The 19,515-nt window shown below is 55.3% G+C and overlaps 1 long non-coding RNA gene across 1 annotated transcript in view; it reads right to left on the reverse strand.

Annotated features, from left to right (window-relative positions):
• LOC140850700 (uncharacterized) overlaps positions 1–19,515 on the reverse strand; it is a 63,373-nt gene extending 43,858 nt beyond the window's left edge. Inside the window, exon 1 of the long non-coding RNA XR_012133686.1 lies at positions 19,396–19,515. This is a non-coding gene — a long non-coding RNA (uncharacterized lncRNA). The remainder of the gene's footprint in view (positions 1–19,395) is intronic.

The raw sequence follows: 19,515 nt of genomic DNA on the forward strand, positions 1-19,515 counted from the left end.
CTTCAGAGAAACCCCGGGAGGGGCAGCTGCACCGGGCGGCCTACTCCTGTATGAGTCCCTGCTTCTCTATCTTGTCCCCCTACCTGCTGCATCCCCCACAGACATGCACACTCACACACCTCCTGATCACGTGGTGGTCCCTGCAACTAGAACACAAAGCTCCTGGCCGGAGACCCAAATTATGGTCCTGATTCTTCCTGAACCCACCACATGACCTTAGACCTCCCCTGGGCTGGTTTCCACATCTGTAATCAAAGGGTGTCGAGCCTCAGGGGCCTGTTGGTGGGTGGGTGGTTTACTCGTTTTAAACAACTGCTCTGGGTAATCCAGCCACTACTGCAGATGCTCATTCATTCACTCAACCAACACCAGTGGGGCTTCTCCTGTGTGTGAGGCCCTGTGCCAGGCTTCGGGGTGATGCAGCACTTGAGCCCTGTGAGCTGCCTGTGGTCTGGGACCTGCTGACCTGTGAATCACCATTCCGCCCTCGCAGAAGGGACTGGCTATAGCTGCTCCATTTCACGCCCTTCATTTGCTTGCCTTTGGCCTGGAGAGGTCATGATTTTAGTTCAGCACGACAGTTAAAACCTCTGGCAGAACTGAGTTCCAATTCACTTACTTCCTGTGCCTCAGTTTCCTCACGGGAAAAGGCGGATGATAAAGAATCTTACAGGGACACCACAGGGGTCATGTGGGGTTGAATGTCGCGTTCAGCACACAGTAGGCTGTGGCTGTTGTCATTACTAAAGGGCCCGCCAGGGTGGGCCGTCCTGAGCGTGCTGGTGTTGCACAAAGCCTGGGATGGAGCTCTCCAGCTTCACTTCTACTCTTGGCCGTCAGGCCCCAGGATGACCTCATGCTGTCCTCTGTGGTCCTCCAGTCCCTCCTCCTGGGTTTGGGTCCTGTCCTTGCAGGGGCCTCAGCTGTCCTCATCTGAAACATGGAGCTGATGGCACACCTCCCCTGCTTCGGGACTGCTGTGCGGACGGAATGTGACAGCATCCACAGGTCCCGGCATGACTGTGAAGGGTTTCGTGACTACGTATTCCTCTCCCATAAAAGCGGCAAGTCACTCTTCCTGTGCAGGACCAGCCGGGATGCTCTGGGCTGCGAGTAACAGAAACCCTGACTCAAAGTGGTTTAAGCAATAAAGGGATTCATTGCCTCACATACAAAAACCCTGGGGTGGCGCCAACTTCAGGCCCTGGTGGGTTGGCCGACCAGCTCTGGTGTCAAGGAGAACGGGAACCTTAGGCCAGTCGCAACTCACGAAGCCTTGGCTGGGTGGAGGTGGGCGGACCCCGAGCAAATGAGCAGGGCCCACAGGGAAGGAGGGGGAGCGGGTTCCGAGCATGCGACAAGGCCTGCCACACCTGCTCGCACAAGAGCTTTGGGCACGAATGTCTCCATCTACCTGCAAAGCACTCCTAGCATTTCCCAGGGACACTGAGAAAATGAGGGACAAGCATGGGCGAGACTTGCCTGGGAAGGACCCAAGCGCCACAGGCTCACATCAGCTCGGCAAGAAGCGACCTTTGGCAAACTGACTGCTCATTACCCCCACGTGTCCAGTTAAACTCTTGGTCCAGCAAAGCTGTTATCTTGGAAAATGCCTAAGACAGTCTCCATGAACCCTTATTCTCCAGCCTAGGGACTGCGGCTGACTGGAAGTGAGGGGGAAGGGGGGCACTACACCTGGGAAGGCAAAGCCATCTGGACCCTCCTCTCTCCTGACTTTGCTCTGGTCTATCCCCACAGCACACTGTCGGCCCCATGCCCCCATCTGGGGGGCACTCTCTGGCCCCTTTAAGACCAGCACTTGCAGGGACCTCACTGGAATTATAGCCTCAGCTAGTGGGACAGGTTCACTGTGGCTTGGCTGGCAGGGCCTGGCCTCACTGCCCGGGCAGGGATGCAGGGCCCAGCCTTAGCCTCTGGCCCAGTCCCCACCCCTGCCCAGGGCAGTCCGGCTGCCCTACCAGGAGCCCCAGCACCTGCCAGCTGAGGCCCCAGTTCTGCAGCCAGCACTCAGGGAGCAATCTGGGAGGCTCCGGGGCTGGGCGCCTAGCACCCAGTGGGCTGCCGCAGTCAGGGAAGCAGCAGTTCCTCGAGGGCAAATGTGGACGCCCACAAGGTGTGCTCCCAAAGGACCTGCTAAAGCCTCAGTCCCAGAGGTAACTGAGAAGCCGGAAGTGAGGCTGAGTGTCAGGAGCCAGGAGGCAGGTGGGGGCAGGGAGGTCCAGCCCCAGCTGCCCTGGCTTCTGGCCATTAGAGACAGGGGAGCCCGGTGCATAGCTGCACATTGCCGCGCTCGGGCAGCCACGTCGTGGCCAGCTGGTGCTCTGTGGCTCCCCTCCTCTGGAAGCAGCCCCAATGCCAGGCTGACCCCAACGGGCCACATCTGTGGTGCCCTCCCCACTCCCAAGAAACACACCCAGGTGGCTGGGCCAACCATTCTGCCACCATGATTTAGAAACTGAGGCACAGTGGTGCCAAAACTTGGTGGGGGACAGGGGCACACTGAAGTAAGTCCCCCACCTCCTGCTGCCTGGGTCCCCACGGCTGCCCCGAGCCAGCACCTCCTCCAGTTCCACAAACACCTTCTCCCGCCCTACGTTCTCTTCTGTTACACAAGTCAGTGCCTGCCACTTGCCACCTGAAGAACCGAGTGAACCCAGCTGCCTCAGCCACACCCTCACTTTACAGGCCTGGAAACTGAGGCCCAGATGGTCATGGGACTTGCCGAGGTTGCACAGGGCTTGAGTGGCAGGTCCCAGAGACTCAGGCTCCTGGCACCCCACCCCCAGCTCCCTATCATTTCGAGCATGTGTAGGACTCCCCGCCCTGCCAAGGCCCTGGCGTCAGAGGAGCCCACACACCCGCACGGATGCTGTGCTGCAGGAGGGGAGCCGGACCTGGCTCAGAAGCAGGCCCCCCAGCCTCACCACCTCTCGCACCCCATGCATGGGCGGGTCCCAGAGCCCGGCACTGGGGGCTCTCAGGGCTACTGGGGAAAGGCCCTCCACTGGCCAACACACTCCGGCCCCCACAGCTTCCGGGGGCTGAGACAAGCTGTAACATTCCCCAGATAAACAACATGTGGAAAGCAGGGAAATGGTTTCTGGTGTGTTTACTGCTCCCTTAGCTGGAAGGAGTGATTCTGCTTTCAGTAGTACATAAACTCTTGGCAAAGTTGGGTTTTCCATGGTTTGCTGAACTCCTGAACACAGATGTCCCATTTGTGTTCCATTAGTACATCAGGCGCTCTGCGGCTTCCGACCTCTGCACCAGGCAATAATTACCTGGCTCGGGCCCATCCCCTCGCCAGCTGGCTGGGGACTTGCTCTGCCCGACCAGGGCTGTGTCTGCTGTCAGCCCTTTCCAGGCAACTGGACAGCTTCGCCGTCACCATGCTGTCTCAGCTGGCCTGTGTTGGCAGTCGAGGGGGGTCTTGTAGACTTGAGCAGACCCCTCCGGAGGCAGAAGAGCCTTCCAGAGCCCAGCTGTCCTAGGGGAGGCCGCAGGGGGAGGGAGGGCCAGAGTGGGGAAAGGACAGAGATGGAGCAGCCAGAAGGCTGGCAGGAAGGAGGGGGAAGGGAGCCGGGTGCAGGCCGGGCCCAGTGTGGGAGTCTCATCTCTGAGCTGGGCAGGCTCCCGTGACCTGGCAGGCAGGGCACAGCCGGGATCCTGGCTTCATGCCATCTGACTCCAGCCAATGCACCCCACCCGCCTCTCAGTCCCAGGACAGAGGACAGATGTGTAGGGGAACTTCTGGAGAGATGTCGGCTGGTTTTCCAGAGCAGCCTTGGTAAAGTTCAGGGCTTTCAACCAGGGCTGACAAAGCTGGGCTTGGGTGGAGGGGGTTAGGACACCACCCCCAACTCCCCTGCCCCAGGTTCCACTCTGCGGGCTTGTGAGAAGCCACCAAGGAGGGCTCCAAGGACGAAAGATCAGGTCTAGGCCCTCAGGCTCAAGCACACAGTGGTCCCCAAGCCCCAGCTCGGTGCCTGTGAAACTGGGCAGCGTGCACGGATCAAGGGGGATTTGCTACCCAGCTATTGAGGCTTCAGCTTCAGGCCCTTTCCATGGCCCTGCACCCAATTGCAATTCATTGTTTTGTGAGTGAGCACCCCAGATCGTACAAGCTCCAGGCAGGCCCCCAAATCCCCGGATGTGCCCCTGGTACAAGTGTTCAACTCCACCTTGGCATCCACACCAAGGTTTGGGGCCTGGATGTCAAAACCAAACATCAGTTTCAGGTGGGATTGGGGTGGGGGGAGGTTGCGGGGTGGAAAGTTCTAAATCAGAACGGTATCAGTTGTTGGATGGAGGACCAGTTATAAAAGAGCAGGAGGAGAACAAGGGAGGTGACATTCATTGAGCAGCCACTGGGTGCACAGTGCTGAGTGCTTTAAATCGTGATCTTATTCAATCTTTCCAATAACCTGAGAGAAGGTTGTTCTCCCACCTCGATGCAAGAAGTCTGGACCTGGAAGGGCTAGGAGATTCCAGGAGTGGAGCTGGAATTCAGACTCACGTTTCTGGGGCCACATTTTTCCTACTATGCAGCAGGGGCTTGGGTGTGCCAGGGCTGAGGGAAGGCAGAGTGAATATTTATGGCTTTTGTGAAGCAGCTGGCATCGCTGACCCTGAAACGTGGAGTTATGTGGCACCTTCATCACTAATTTACAACCTATAAAATGTCTTAGGTAGTCTCTCTACTTAGACAGCTGGTTTGAGTTTGGGATTTGCAGTGAATGTGTATAAATGTATTTACATCCACTGATGTGTGGTTTCACTTGTGATCGGCTGACCTTTGTACAAATTTCCCCATAAATTCTTCATCTGCAGCCCTCCCTCCAGGAGGCTGTCCGACACAAAACCATCGCCACCAAGTGAGGAGAGAGAAGAAATGACACAGCCACGGATGCACATTTCAGCCTGTTTTTGCCAACTTCCGTAAGTTAGATGCGAAGCCCCGAAGTCCTGTTAGAAGGGCCACTGGGCTCAGCGGCTGCAGTTGATTTACAGCCTGCCCTGCCCGTGGGAAGGGGGAGCTTCCCTGGCAGGGGTGTTCCAGCCCCTGGAGAGGCAGAGACAGACTGAAGGACGGCCCTCCAGCCCCAGAATGAGTATCAGTCCAGGGTCTGTGAACAGACTCAAATGCCCTGGGCTGTAAAGGAGCTCGGCTCCTCCCACCCCAAAGGGCTCCTGGGGTTAGAGGTCAGCTGTGACCCCAGCCGGAGATGAGTGATGCCCAGACGGGATAAACAAACGGGATAACAGCCAGGGAATTGGCCTCACCTCTGTGACCAGAGGCAGCAGGTCCACCCTGCCCTAACTAAGGGGAAGGCCGTGTCCATCTCTGTGTCCACCTGCCCGGATGTGGTCATCTCACACGGGCCGCCCTTACTCCTCAGGCACCTGTCCAGAAGTTGAAAACAGCGCTTTCCCTTAAGTTTCCATAAGAAAATACACATGGGCTTTGCATGAGTGAGGGGGTCTACTGAGTCGGGGGGTTGCACGGGACCCCGCACAGCAGCAAGACAGCCGGAGGTCCCGTGGGGGCCCCGCCGTGTGCTCGCGGACCCACTGTCCTCCCCGGGCAGGGATCGGAGTGAGGCGAGCAGGGCACTCGCCGTGGGCATAGAATTTAAGAGGGTGCCCCAACATGAATAATACTTTAATACAAAAAAAAGCTCTATGATGAGCACAAATCAGCATTTTTAACGAAGACAGGACCATCTGACTGATTTTCCCTTTAGCCTCGGGCTCTAATGCGGCTGTACGTGGTTGGTCCTGCCTCTCAAATTTTGAAATTTGTTCATGGTGGGTTTTTTCAGTAATTTCAAGACACCATTTTTAATAAATAGCAAACTATTTTGTCACCGAAATACAGTCTGTCTTGATCCCTGCGATCCGGAGTGTCTCTTCCATTCTGTGCCCAGGGCAGGGCCGCCGCCGCCTCGTGCAGCCCCCCAGCTCGCTGCCTCCGGGGCTCTAACTATTACTCCTCCTGCTTTCTTGAGGCGGCTCAGCCCTCTCCACCCCCACCTGCAGACTCAGCAACGTCTCCCAAGACCTACACCTTGAGATGTGCGGCCTGTGCCGAAGGACAGTCCGACTCGGGCAGGGCGAGCAGGGAATGATGATAATGCAGGGGTGGGAATGAACCCAAGAGGGGATCCCGCAGAGGCGAGGCCCCTCACGCACAGGGCTCTTCTCCAGCACTCTAAGGGTGGAACAGCTCCCACCGGCCAGGAGGAGGCTACAGAGGCCGGGGGGTTAGGTAAGCTGTCCCAAGAATGATGAAGATAAAGGCCAGTGGCCAGGAGACGAGAATGTGGGGTCAGTTTGCGTGTTTATCTGGTGCCCTGGGAAGGGCAGGTCACTTCTACCGCGGCTGGTCCTTCCCCAGGGTCCTGACATTGGGCAGCCACCCTCAGCATCTCAGGGCAGGCACAGCAAGCCCCAGGGAGGCTGGGCCAGGAAGGGAGATGGCCGAGCCATTCTTTCGTCTTCCTCTGGAGCTTGGCAGATTCCCCAGGGCTCCTGCCACCCCGCTGCCCTTCCCGCTCCACCCTCTGCATCTGGGGCAGCCTGAGAGCTTCAAGGGACAAGTCCCGTGTCCATATTTCTGTAGTGTGGGCCTCAGAGACCAAGAGATAACAAGGCCCCACATCTGGGGCTGAGAAGACCCGAGCTGGGCCAGGAAGGTAGGGAGGCCTGCTTGGGCCTGAAGAACCGCTGGGATCAAAGCCCAAGCAGAGCCAGGCTGGCGTCCTGGGACGCGCCATCCTTCAGCGCAGCTGGTGAGAGAAAAAGCCAGAGCCCAGCAGTCTGTGCAGCAGGCACACAGCCGCCCTGGTGCGGGGTGTCCCCGCTGCCGGCCCAGGAAGAGGGAACTGGGAGGAACTGGATGAGGAAGCCGGGCTCAAGAAGCACCCCAGCCAAGCGCCGCAGGAATGGAAAAAGAGCAGGAGGTCCAAGTGTGCTGCCTTTGCGGAGGCCATCCTCAGAGGGCATGAGCCCGCTCCCCACCCAGGAAGCCTCTGGGAGGGGTGCAAGTGGGGAGAGGTGGGGGTGCCCTCGAGGGGCTTCTGCAGTGCTTGGGGAGGGGCTCCACAGTCCACAGCCCTGACAGTGTCCTGCCCCCGCTACTTACTAGCTGTGACCTTGGGCACGTGACTGTGCACACGCCCTGGCGTCCTCACCTGTACCGTGGGGATGGCAGTGGTGCCCACCTCAGAGATGGTACAAGCATTAAAGGAGCTCAAAATGCCAATCACGCAAGCCTGTGGATGGCGCACGAGAGGGCTCCACGCTGACCACGTTTAGTGTGTTACAGATATCTGAGAAAGGCTATTTTTATCCTTATGTTTAATATATATTATAAACTGTTGTTTCAGCCACCAAGTCTATGGTGCTTTGTTATAGCAACCTGAGCTAGGGCACACGCCTTCCCAGTCCGCTCCTGGTTCTTATATTTCAGTAGTCAAAGAACCACTCCCGAAAAAGAGATAATGGGAGGAGACAGAACAAAAACGAGCAAGTGCCAGATAACAATTTCTATGAACGTGAAATTCTGCTTCTGAGTCCAGATGACTTAGTGTGCCCCAACAAGCTGTCAGGGGCAGGGCCAAACTGGGAGAGGATGTCACCGTACACCTAAACCAAAAGTGCAGGTGAAGCAAGCCACACCTATTGCTTTGCAGTGTCCGTTTTCTGAACCAGTTATGTCAGCAAGCGTGGCCTCTGTTTTCCCATCTGTAAAATGGGATAGCACAGTTTGTCCTTGTCTGTTTTATAGGGATAATATAAAAGCTCAAAGCACCTGCAAATTGTAGTGACCTTCTCAGAGTGTGTGACAAGGGAACATTCCAATATGTCACCATTATCACAATTAAGCAACATTAATGAAACAAGAAGCAGGTGCTGAGAGCTCAAAGTCTAAGTGCCTGAGCATTTGAATCTCCCTCTTTTGGAAACCATTATCTCGGGGGAAGGACAGAGTATCAAGGATTGGGAAACTAGGAAGACACAGCACCATAGTCCCAGTCAAGAGGTAGAGAGGACACCACACATACAATAGTCCACAAGTTGGTGTTTTTCTGACTTAAATAATGCAATCACAAACCCAGAGCCAATAGTTTTTGAAACATCACCAAGAACCAGGAACATGGCAAGAAAGAGGGGCCACAGAAACAAGGTATGCTGAGCACAGAGTGGACGGGGCAGGCTGGAGGGGAGGGGAGAGAAGGGAGAAACCCGCAGGTCTGGAGGAAGAAAAGCCAACCTGCGACCTTGGGGGTCCATGACTCTGCCACCAACCTGAGCTCCTGAAGCCAGATCAGCTCTTCCTGGCCAGACGGCAGCGTCCTGGATGCCCCAAGCTGCACGGGGCTTAGAGCTGGGAGCTGGCACATGACCCAAACAGCCCAGTGCCAGGAGCAGAGTCAGCCCCTTTCCTGCTGTGCCCCTTGGCAGGCCGCTTCCCCTCTCTGTGCTTGGTTTTCTCTCAGGCTGCCCCAGACACATAATGAAGTTCATCTTAGACAACTGTTGGAAGGATTAAGAAAATGTACATGAACATCTTCGAGGAGTTTTTACAGACTCATAATATGCTCCGGGTCACACAGTGGGAGCGGAACCAGAACCCAGGCCTCCCGTTTCTGGCCTGGCATCTGTCCACTAGGCCACCTGCTCTTGGTGGTCTGACATGCTGTCATTTTATTAATGCACCAGGACAGAAGTCACAAACCAGTGGTCCAAGAGATGGTTGGTCTTCACGGCATTCAAATTTTGTGTTGTTGTTGCTGGAAGTTTAAAACAATGGGACATTTCACAGAAAAAGAAAAGATTTCCTCCTTCCCCCGAGAAATCATAACTTCTACAAACGCTGGGCCTGATTCCTGCATGATGGCCATGGGCTGGCCCTGAGAGGAAGCTACTCCCCGGGGCAGGTCACGGGCCCTCCATGGTCCTGCCTCCCCGCAACTTACACCAGGCCTGTCCCCCTCATTTCCTCTCCCGTCTGGCCTCGGAAACATTTGGACACAGGCACATGCAGCCTTTTGGAGGGAAGGCCTCTTGCTGCCTAGAAGAAGCTAGGAGACCTCTCAACAACAGTGAAAATTGCAAAGCACCCCACAAAAAATGTGTCCACGGTGATAAGCGGCTGGGGACATGCTTTATGGAGAATGAACACAGGAACATGCCAATTTGGCTCAACAGTGACATGGACAGAGGACACACTCCAGACACAGGCCTAGGGGAGGAGCTGAGTTGTTAAAGGAGCCCAAGGGGCAGCTCAGGGAAGCAGAAACTGAGCCACAGAAATTTTCAGATGACCTCTCAGGAAATTATCCCTAGAGCTGGGAGAGCCTGGGTGCTCAGGGAAGATTAGATGTGGACAGGGAGGAGAGAAAATGCCTTTCCCGCTTCTGCCTGGCTTCTTCTCAGAAGAGGACACTAGACTCATTTGACGGGTGCCAGGGAAGCAGCTGCCCTGCAGAGCAGCTCTATGGACTGGTGGAAGTGGCCCCAGGAGGGCTGACAGCCTTGTCTTTGGGGCCTGGCCTGGCCCAGCACACCCTGGGTTTGGAAGGGCAGCCTGTTAAGTAGGTGTTCAGTCAAGATTCTTTTCAGTTGCAACAAAAACCCAACTCAGATTGGTTCATGTGAAAAGGAAAATTGCTGCTTCCATGAATAGAAATTTCAGAGGTAGTACTGCTTCAGGCATGGCTAGATCCAGGGTTTCAGCCAATCTCGTCAGGACCTGGTCTCTCTCCATCCTCTAACTCCACTTTCTTCTATGCTGGCCTCATTATCAGGCAGACTCTCCACTGTGGTCATGAGACAGGGACCACCAACTTTATTGTTTTCTACAATAAAGACATATTAGGATTATAACTCTGAAACCAAAGTGAATATTAAAGAAAGCACTTGACAGCTCTGAAGGAAGCCCTGGAAAAATAGAAAAGAGAAGTCTTTGCTTGTTCCCCACAGACACCACATCAGGCCAGAGGGGCCAGTGGGGCATGTCTGGTGAACTCAAGGCTCGCCCTGCTGAACACAAAGGAAGGAGTCAGAAGTGTGGCTATCCTGGGCCCAGCACCCACACGTGTGCTCCAGGCTCACATCTTGGAGACCTCAAGGGAGAAAAAGCACATCTCTTTTCCATGAATCCCAGCAGATATCCTGAGATCTACTCTTACTGAACCAATTTTGGATCACATGCTCATCCCTACAGCACCAATCAGATTGATCTGGGGTGTGATGTGGTGACTGGCTATCCAGTACCCCTGGGCCCACCCATGCCACTGGGGTTGGAATGGGGTCAGCCCCTCTCCACCCAAAAGGGTTGCCTTTGGAGGAGGAGTTCTCCATAAAAAAATAAACATTCAATTGGAACTGAGATGCCACAGCAGCATAGCAGGGGGCAGAGCACAGAGGTCAGGGGAGGGGATTGGCAAGGATGTGGCCTTAGGGCCACCTGAACAGGGCCAGCACTGAGGGTCCTGGGCAGCCCGGGATCTGGGCAGACCAACCCTGGGGCTGGCCCAGGTCTCACAGTGGACCCCAGGATCCTGGGCACCCCCACCTGACGTTAACATCTTGAGCACTTTTGAGGGCTGCTTTGAGGTCTGGGGAACTTGCAGCTTGAAGCGGTCAATGCCTACAGTGAGGCCTGGGGAAAGTGGGGAGCAGGGGCTTAGGATTTCCAGGCCCAGGAGGGCAAAAGGGCACTTCCCAGGCACCCACAGTGTCCCTACCCGTCCCCAGATTACTGTCAGCCTCAGCCTCAGAGTGGCAATTTGGGGGTGGGAGGAAAGAATCCCCTCCTTGCCAGTGGCTGGCATAGGCAAAGGTGCGTAGGTCTAGCCAGTGAGAGGCCAGGCATGTTGGGTAGAAGAGAGGCCTGGCCTCCTGGAAGAGGTTGTTCTTGCTGATCAAAAACATCCCATTTGAAGAGACTTTCCCTTGTCCACCTTTGGAAATCATCGCGTCTGGAGAGCAGCCAATGGGCCCCCATGAGGGGAGGTGGCCGGGTTGAGCTGCCGTGTGGAGGGTGGCCAGGGAGAGCCCTGGGCCCGTGATCATGTTGGACAGTCACTGAATCAGCCAGCCTGGGGCTGCCGCCTCAGCAGATGTGTCACGGGACAGACTCCGTGTCCTCGCATCTGAAGCTAGTTGAGCAGGGGTTTTGTGACCGGCCGCTGACAGCAGCCTACCTGACACACAGACTAAAGGACTGCAGCTTTACTCAGAGCCAGAAGCTGCATGGGCGCGGGCAGAGAGCCTCCAGCCCAGAAATGAGGCGCCCGCCCCGCTGCTGGCCCCGGACCCAGGCATACTGGCCACCCTTCCTGCAGGCCCTGCTCACGGGCTCTGCTCCCTGGTGGCTTGTCTGACTGAGGACACCTTTCATCGCTCAGGTTCTTCTGCAAGAAACTGCTTTTTCCATCACTTCTAGGCCACAAACAGAAAATTTCTTCCTGAGTAACTTTCTTACTCTGGTTTAAATAAGCCTCCCTCAAAAGGGCCAGGAATATCCCTTTGTACACAATCAAAAAAGAAGGCTCACTGTCCATCAAGAGGGGGTAATTAAATTCATTCAACTACAGGCATCTGATGGCTGGGTGTGCAGCCGCTAAATTGATGCTGACAAATGATACTTAAAGTCACAGGAGACACTTTGTATATACTATGAGAGGGAAGAAAAGGATACAAAACTACATGTACAGTATGATCCCAATTTCATGTATCTATTTAATACATATCCACAGAAAGAGACTGGTAGGAAAATAACATGTCTTGCCCCAGAAGGTAGAAGGTGAGGTCATGGTTTTTTTTAACTTTATATTTCTATGTAGTTTTCAAATTTTCCTCAATAAAGACATATTAGGATTATAACTCTGAAACCAGAGTGAATACTAAAGAAAGCACTTGACAGCCCTGAAGAAAGCCCTGGAAAAATAGAAAAGAGAAGTCTTTTCTTGTTTCCCCAGACGTCCAGGGTTCTGAGCACCCACAGACGCCACACCAGGCCAGAGGGGCCAGCGGGGCATGTCTGGTGAGCTCAAGGCTCGCCCTGCTGAACACAAAGGAAGGAGTCAGAAGCGTGGCCCTCCTAGGCCCAGGCACCCACATGTGTGCTCAGAAGCTTCCGCCTCCGTTGGCCTCCATCAAATCCACCTCCCACCCGATTTGGGAGTTTTCTCCCTGCGATCAAGAAGCGGCAAAGCCTCCAGAAGGGAGCTGGTGTGGAAGCCGAGCCCCGCACAGGCCAAGTCCCCGGGATCTCTCACACACAGGGAGTTTGGCACGTGGGAGGTTAATTCTCTTATCAAAACTGTACAAAATCCTAATTTTGCAGAGTGGCAATTTGGGGGGAAAAAAAAACCCAGCAATGGGAAAATGTTGGTTATGCAGCACTAGACATTCAGTTCTCAGGGGATCAATTATAAAAACACTCATTCAGCTATTTCTATTCAAATGAACACCTGAAGAGGAGGCCTCAATGGTTTTAAAAGTGTGTGGATATTACTGGATAAATGTTAGTCCAATAAAAGAGATCATCATCCGCTATTTGTGTACATTTAAGTTGACACTAAAAAGATCTTTGTGGAGGCTGGCTGCGGCTGCCTCTGTTTCTGCATGCAGCTTTTTATCTCTATTCCCTTAACACTTTAGGAACTGAAGAAAACGGACCGAATGCAGCCTGGCCTGGGCTTTTGTTTTTTTCCTTCTTCTTCTTCCCGGAGATTAAAAGGACCTGGGTGCGGAGAAGGCCACACCTGAAGGGGGGCCCAGGTCCCTCACGCTTATGAATATGTAATGTCCTGCTTGTAGGCGCAGTCACGGACTGGTAATAAGAATTCACGGGGCTGGGTTTGAAAACACACATTTGCATTTGCCCTGTGGTCACAGTACACGGACCATTCTTATTCAGAAATTTATTTTTCTTCATTTTTTTTTTTTTTGAGGCCTGGGAATATTCCCTGCCCTCGCTCTCCACCAACACACACACACACACACCCTTCTTTCCATTTCCTCTTTAAACAGAAATTAAGAGAGCCCAGAACGCCAAAGCCCATTGCCCTGCAGCAGCTGAACCCCCAATTCCCAGGTGGAAACCCCCCAAAACCTGATCCAGTGTTTTCTTTTGTGAGTCCAAGAGGTTTCTCAGGCCAGAATGAAATGCAGAATTAAAAAGAACGGGAACACAAAAAACAAACAGGGGCGAGCTCAGCAGCAGCCCCCAAACAAAGTCAAGATGGATTCCCTGGGCCGCTGCGGGGACCGGGAGCTATGATTTCTGGGTTAAGCTGCCTGTGGTAAGCCCCGACCTGGTCATTTTTGAAAACCAGGCTTTTAGAAGTCTGAAAAAAGGCCTTTTTCATCCTGACCCACTAAATTGTTGGCAGTGTGCAGGGGCAGGGTGGGGTGGGGGGGCACCAGGAGAGGCATGAGGGACCGAGCGGGGCAACCCATGTCCATCTGGGTCTCTCCTCCATTGGCTGTCCCCAGGCCTCCCAGGCAGCCCACCTCTCATCTGTGGAGCCCCCACACCCCGCCTTGCCAGGATGGGCTGAGGTTCAGTGCTGACCCCGCAGACCCTGGAGGTTTGTGTGACCCCCTCCTAGTTGTAGCACTGTGCCCGCGGTGCCTGCCCAGGGGCCGGGCTGCTGTGGATGGGACTATCCTAATTCCTCAGGGGGTGGGGGGGTAGAAGAGGCTCTGGGACCCTGCTGAGCCGCTGGTGGAACAGCAGCTGGGCAGATTCCTTTGTGGGAAGCCTTGGGGCCGGAAGCCAAACCCCTATTTCAGGGCTAACAGTGACACCTGCAGTTTAGCCTACCACATGTCACGCAAGGGACAGCTGCATGGGAGGGGGCCAGGGACTGGGTCCTCCACAACCACCCACTTCTGGCCATGTGGGCCAGGGGTCTCAAGGAGGGGGTGAGACAACCCAGCTCCTAGGCCTGGCGAAGGGGCCAGAAAGGCTGCAGCCCCATCTGCTGCCCCAGTTTCCACTCTTTGAGCCTCCAGAATCAAGGCCCCAGGCCTGCTGCTCCCTGCTGGCCAGCCCTCCAGGAAGCAGACCTCCCCTACCAACCTGGGCAGGCCAAGGCTGGGCTTCTTGCTGGGCTGGGCAGGGAAGCCCCAGGACCCAGGCACCATCTGCAGCAGCAGCCCTCAAACACCCATTTTACAGATGAGACAGAGGACACAGAGGGGAAGCAGCCTGGCCACGGTCACCCAGAGGAGGCGCCTCGGTCTGGCTCAGCACTCTGAGCACCCAGGATGGCCGTGACCCTCAGCTTCTGACAAGGTCACATGCCCTTCCCAGCATGGCCACCATGGGACAACACGCATGCAGTTTTCGCAGATCACCTGCTCTCTGCCACCACCCGCCCTCCGCACACCCCCACGTGCACCATGTGGTCAGAGCTGAGGTCCCTCCGCTTCTCCGAATCCTGTGCCAGGTCCGGAGGCTGGCTTCCCCAGCCCCAGCTCCACTGCTTCCCACACACCCACTCACAAAAGTCTGAGAGCCAGGACACAAGGAGTTGGGAATGAAAATGAACCGACGCAAAGATTTCTTTATAACTTTTCTCAATATTCTGCTGATTGCTAGCTGGGTAGCAGATGTGGTATGCTTAATGATGCATAGACAAGCAGCAGCCCTAATCCCTAAATGAACTTCTTTTCTCTAAATATATACAGGGGAAGCTATATAAACTCACTTTAGCCCCTCTCTCCTCCAGCTATCCAAACCAAGGCGTTTTAGGAAAGAGTGAGAGTTTAGGCACCCACCCGGCAGGGCAGCCAGGGGCAGGGAGGAGAAGGTGGGAAAGCGCAGGGTGGTCACTGCCACGCCCACTGCCTCCGCGTCACCATGTGGGCCCTGGAGACAGCAGCCCAGCCTCCTCTGCTTCCACAGTCCCCTAGGAAGGGCCTCCTGGCAAGGAACCTTCAGTGGCGGCTGCAGCAAGAGCAACTAAAACCCGCACGAGCACCCCCCTCACCCCCACTCTGTGTAGTGTAGTGTTTCCCCTTAAAGGTGCCAGGATGATCCCCTCGGATGACTTCTCCTAATCTAGGCCTCTGCAAAATACATCCTGCAAGCTGTATGGCAAGATCCTGCAAGGTTTTAAAACTGATTGATAAAGGGAGTTAAGAGAGCATTGGCCCTGGGCCTCCTTCACTGTATGTAGGCGCCTGGGCCAGGGCCAAAGAGGGCCAGTGGGGCGGATGTGAGACCCAAGGGCAGATGGGGGCCAGCGGCAGAACACTGGGCTACAGGATCCTGGGGGGGCATTCATCATCCCCCTCTCCATGCTGGGCCCTGCAGGCGGGCTGAGTGGGGACCAAAGGAATAGCTAGTAGAAAGGCACAGAGGTGGAGGTCTGTCTGGCTGGTTTAGCAGTGGGCAGGTACGACTGGAGAGCAGGGGTAATGGAGGGCCTGGGGGCCGACAGGGCAGGGCCTCCAATGCCCTGAGCTTGATCCTTATCCTGTAGGAGGTGAAAGGGCTCCTCGGGCCTGTTCCCTCACATTGCTGCTGTCATGCTGAGTGGGTGGGCAGGAGGGTGGGTTCAAGACTCAAGTCCCAGAGATCCCGAGTCACTTCAAATAGCTGTTCAGCCCAGATGGCCTGCTGCTTTTGAAGGAAACCCAAAGAAGCACAAAGAGACACAGTGGAAAAGAGAGTGAAATCGCCCTCCGCCCATCCCTTAGCCAAAGGAGGGCAAATGCATATGCAATGTGGGCCCACTCAGAAAGCTTTTCGATTAGCCGCGTGGAGAAGCCATGGCCAGGTTGGGGGAATCCATATTTCACCTTACGTTGCACACAGCTGGGTTCAGACTGGCACCGGTGCTAAAATGCAAAAAAGGCCATATCTGTATTCATCAAGACTCTCCCTGGGAAGCCGGTGGGGGTGGGGGGCGGGGTGGGGGGCGCCAGGCTCCTTCTGGAATTCCTGAGCCAGCAAACAAAGAGAGGTGGGTGGGGCATGCCAGGGGGCAGTGGCTGGCAGACTAGAACCAGGTGGGGAAGAGGCCTTCAGAACAGGAGGAGAGACCATATCTTTGTCAAGTCACAGTTTTCTGGGGAAAAATATTCTTCCCCAAAGAGGGGACCCAAAGGAGCTTGGAGCAAGAAAAATCTCCCAAGACCCCACTCAAATGGCCTCATTTTATTGATGGGAAATCCGAGTCCCAGGGAGGAGAAATCACTTTCTTAAAGACACACTGCCGCTTGTAAATTCTGGGTTCATATGCAAATACAGTTGTGTTTCATCTCATTTTTGCCCATAAAGAAAGATCCAGGAGATCCTTAGAAGGTCAGTCATATATCAAGGCTGTGCCTTTTCTGCTAAGCTCTGGGTAGAGAACAAGAACAGTCTAAGGCGTGGGCCTTACCTTCCAGATTTGTACATGTTGTTTGGGAATAAAAAGACGAGCTCCTGTGGGGAACACTCAGCAAATACCACAAAGCAAACTGTAGTAAGAAAAGTATGGACACCACGTGTTCTCAGCACTGCATGAAATGCACCTAACAAGGCCTAGTTCACAGGCTTTCTGCGGGCAGTCCAGGGGATCAGCTATGTGACGACATTTAGCATCAGATTTAGTACACGTGAAGCTGGCTGAATTTACAGGCACCTGGGAAAATCTGGTGTGAACTGTGAAGACAGATACGGAAGCATGGATATCAACCACACATGGTACAGAAGATGCCTGCGAAGGCCCGTGCCCTGCACCGGCAGTGCCAGTGAACAGCCTTGGTGCCCAGGCTGTGTAACATTTCTTCCCAGAGCTGAAAAGCCTTTTCCACTCACTGATCGGTTCAGAGACTCAGGGCCGGGTTCCAGAGGAACTGAGTATCTGCAAGAAAGACGTCCAGGTACAAAGCCTTTTTTGCACTCGCCTAGATGGTCTGCCCTCCTTCCGTAGCCCTCCCAGAACCCTCTAAACGCGAACTCCATTTGGGCTGAGGGCGGGAAATACTCTACAGTCAGCCCACACTCCTCCAAAGGACAAACTGCTAAGGTTGAGTGTGAATCTGGCATTGCTCGCTCATGAATGCTTTTAAGCATCCGTTTAAAGAAATAAGAATCCCCTAATGCAAACGAATCAGGGGCCAAGGTCGGTTTTTTGAAATCACCTAAGTTACAGCTTGATTCCTTTTACTGCACCAGCCCAGCCCTGTGCTATACTCACTTTGGCGGTACTCACAAATATGTTCAGCCTCTGTCATTTTTTTCCATGAAATGTGCCATAAGCAGAGATGGTGAACTGAAGTCTTCAGGCAACCGGCAATTAGTACTAATCCAAGGAAAGGGTTTTGACAGTGACCCCTGAGATCTATAAGGACCTCTGATTACCAGCCACATTCCCGTTAGTTAGGCACCCTGTCATGGTTTATTCAGAAAACGCTACAATAACAGCTGTCAAGTCAGAGTCTTCCCAGCACGGCGGGAGAGACCATGGGCAGAACCATTCGGGGTCTGCTCTTCAGGGTCTGTCTGCTCAGGACTGGGCAGAGGGAGTGAATTCTGATTCGACTGCTTCCTAGCTGGTGCCCTTGAAAAAGTCACCGAATTTCCCTGAATTCTTAGGTCCCAGGCAGCAACCCTGTTCCCACAGGGCTCTTTTGAGAACTAAATGAGACATGCAGAAAATACCTGATGGTGACTAGTGCCTGGCCAGGGGCCGCCTTTCCTCCCTTCTCTTACCCTAAATGTTCCCATCATGGCTACTGGCTCCAGCATCTAGATGGTGCGGGGCCTTGGACAGGTATTTACCTGCTCTGTGCCTGATCTTCATCATCTGTTGAACAGGAACTATAATATTATCTGCCTAAAGGATTGTTGATTCACTGAGTTCACCCCTACGAGGTATGTAGCCCAGCAGCCAGTCCCGGGAGTCTTCATCCATGGGGCTGGTATCCCCCAGCACATCGGGAGCTCCTCAGGGTGGCATGGGCCAATCCTTCATGCCCTCTACTGACACTGAGAAGCATCTGGGACGCCACATGGGCTGTGGATACAGACGTGTGTCAGGGCACGGCCGGCTTTCAAAGAGCTCGGCTCCCACGTCAGGCGACGGTGCAGGACAGCGTCGTGCACTGAGGGACATGACCACACAGCTCTGGGCGTGGGGGGTCCAACCAGCCCTTGGGATCAGAAGACTGGTCAGGGATGATATCTAGGCCACAGTGTGCGGGATGAGTGTGAGCTGGCCAGGCACTGAGGAATGGACAGCAAGGACGCGGGGGCCCGCGGCCCTGGGCAGGAGGAGCACCCGCGGGCGGGAGGGGCGGCACGTCTCCTCCTCAGGCGACACACTGAAACTGCCGCAGGCAACCTGGGCTCTGCGAGTGCCGACCTGCTGCACAGGTGGGCGCCCCCCGCCCGCCCCAGGAGGTGCACTCGAGGCCTCCGGGGACCGTCCGATGCCCGCTCCCTCTCTGGAGAAGCCAGAGGCGCCGCGTAACCAGCCAAGGAGACAGCAGGGCCGCGTGCAGGGCAGGGTTGTGCGGGAAGGCATTACAAACCCCTGGGGAGCTACCCCCCACCCGGCTCCCCAGGTGCCATTTTCCGGCGGGGCCTGAGAACGGCTGCTGGGCCGTGTGGGTTTCGGAAGCAAGGTTCTGGGCAGGCAGTTTAGGGGGGAGGGAGGAGGCGCCTCCCTGAGGAAGCAGCGGCCATCGCCCCTTTCTAGCAAAGGTTCCCAGCCATTTGTCCTCATTTCTCCTTTCCCGCCCGGCCTGCTGGGCCTCACCCGCCGCCCCACGATCTCCCCTCCAGGCTGAGATGGTTATTGTTCCCCGCCGAACCCTCCCCTCCAGCCTTCAGGGAAGGCTGTAATTAGAACCAGCAGACAGACGCGCAGCTTCAAGAGGACGGGCGCTTCCCAAATGCCTGTTGGGTTTTTTCCAGTGTCTTCCGCTCAGGCTACAAGTTGCCAAATGCCCTGGGACGGAGGGCCCTTCCGCCAGACTCTAGCCTCTGCCATCATGGTGAGTGCGAATGCTTCTCACCCCAGCCCTGCGATGTGGGGACTGAGGAACCAGCCTGGCCTCCGTGACTGTTGGCTGGTGGGCACCGGGGCTGAGGTGGGTCGGCAGGGTGGCAGGGGAGGGCGGGAGCAGCGGGGCCTGGGCCGCAAGGGGGCGGCGGGCTGGTGGCTGGGAGCGGGCGGAGAGGGCAAGCAGAGGCGGCTGCGTTCATCAGTGAACACAGGAAGCGCTGTTGCTCGCCTTAATTAAATAAAGACTCATACATATTCAGCCTAGCGAAGCCGGGGCCCCCACAAAGAAGGCTGTCAAGGACTAAAAAGGCTTTCTGGGGGAGGACTCTGCAGAGACGTAGGCCCCTACCTTAAACAGGTCATGTCACGGCCCCCACGCAGGTGTGGCAATGGAAAGGGCACACAGCGCACGGCCTCCGCTGGCGTGTGACATACGGCTCCCTCTCACGATCCCACAGCCCTGGGCGCC

Source organism: Manis javanica, chromosome 8 (genome assembly GCF_040802235.1).
Source record: "Manis javanica isolate MJ-LG chromosome 8, MJ_LKY, whole genome shotgun sequence".
In the NCBI taxonomy this organism is placed as follows: domain Eukaryota; kingdom Metazoa; phylum Chordata; class Mammalia; order Pholidota; family Manidae; genus Manis; species Manis javanica.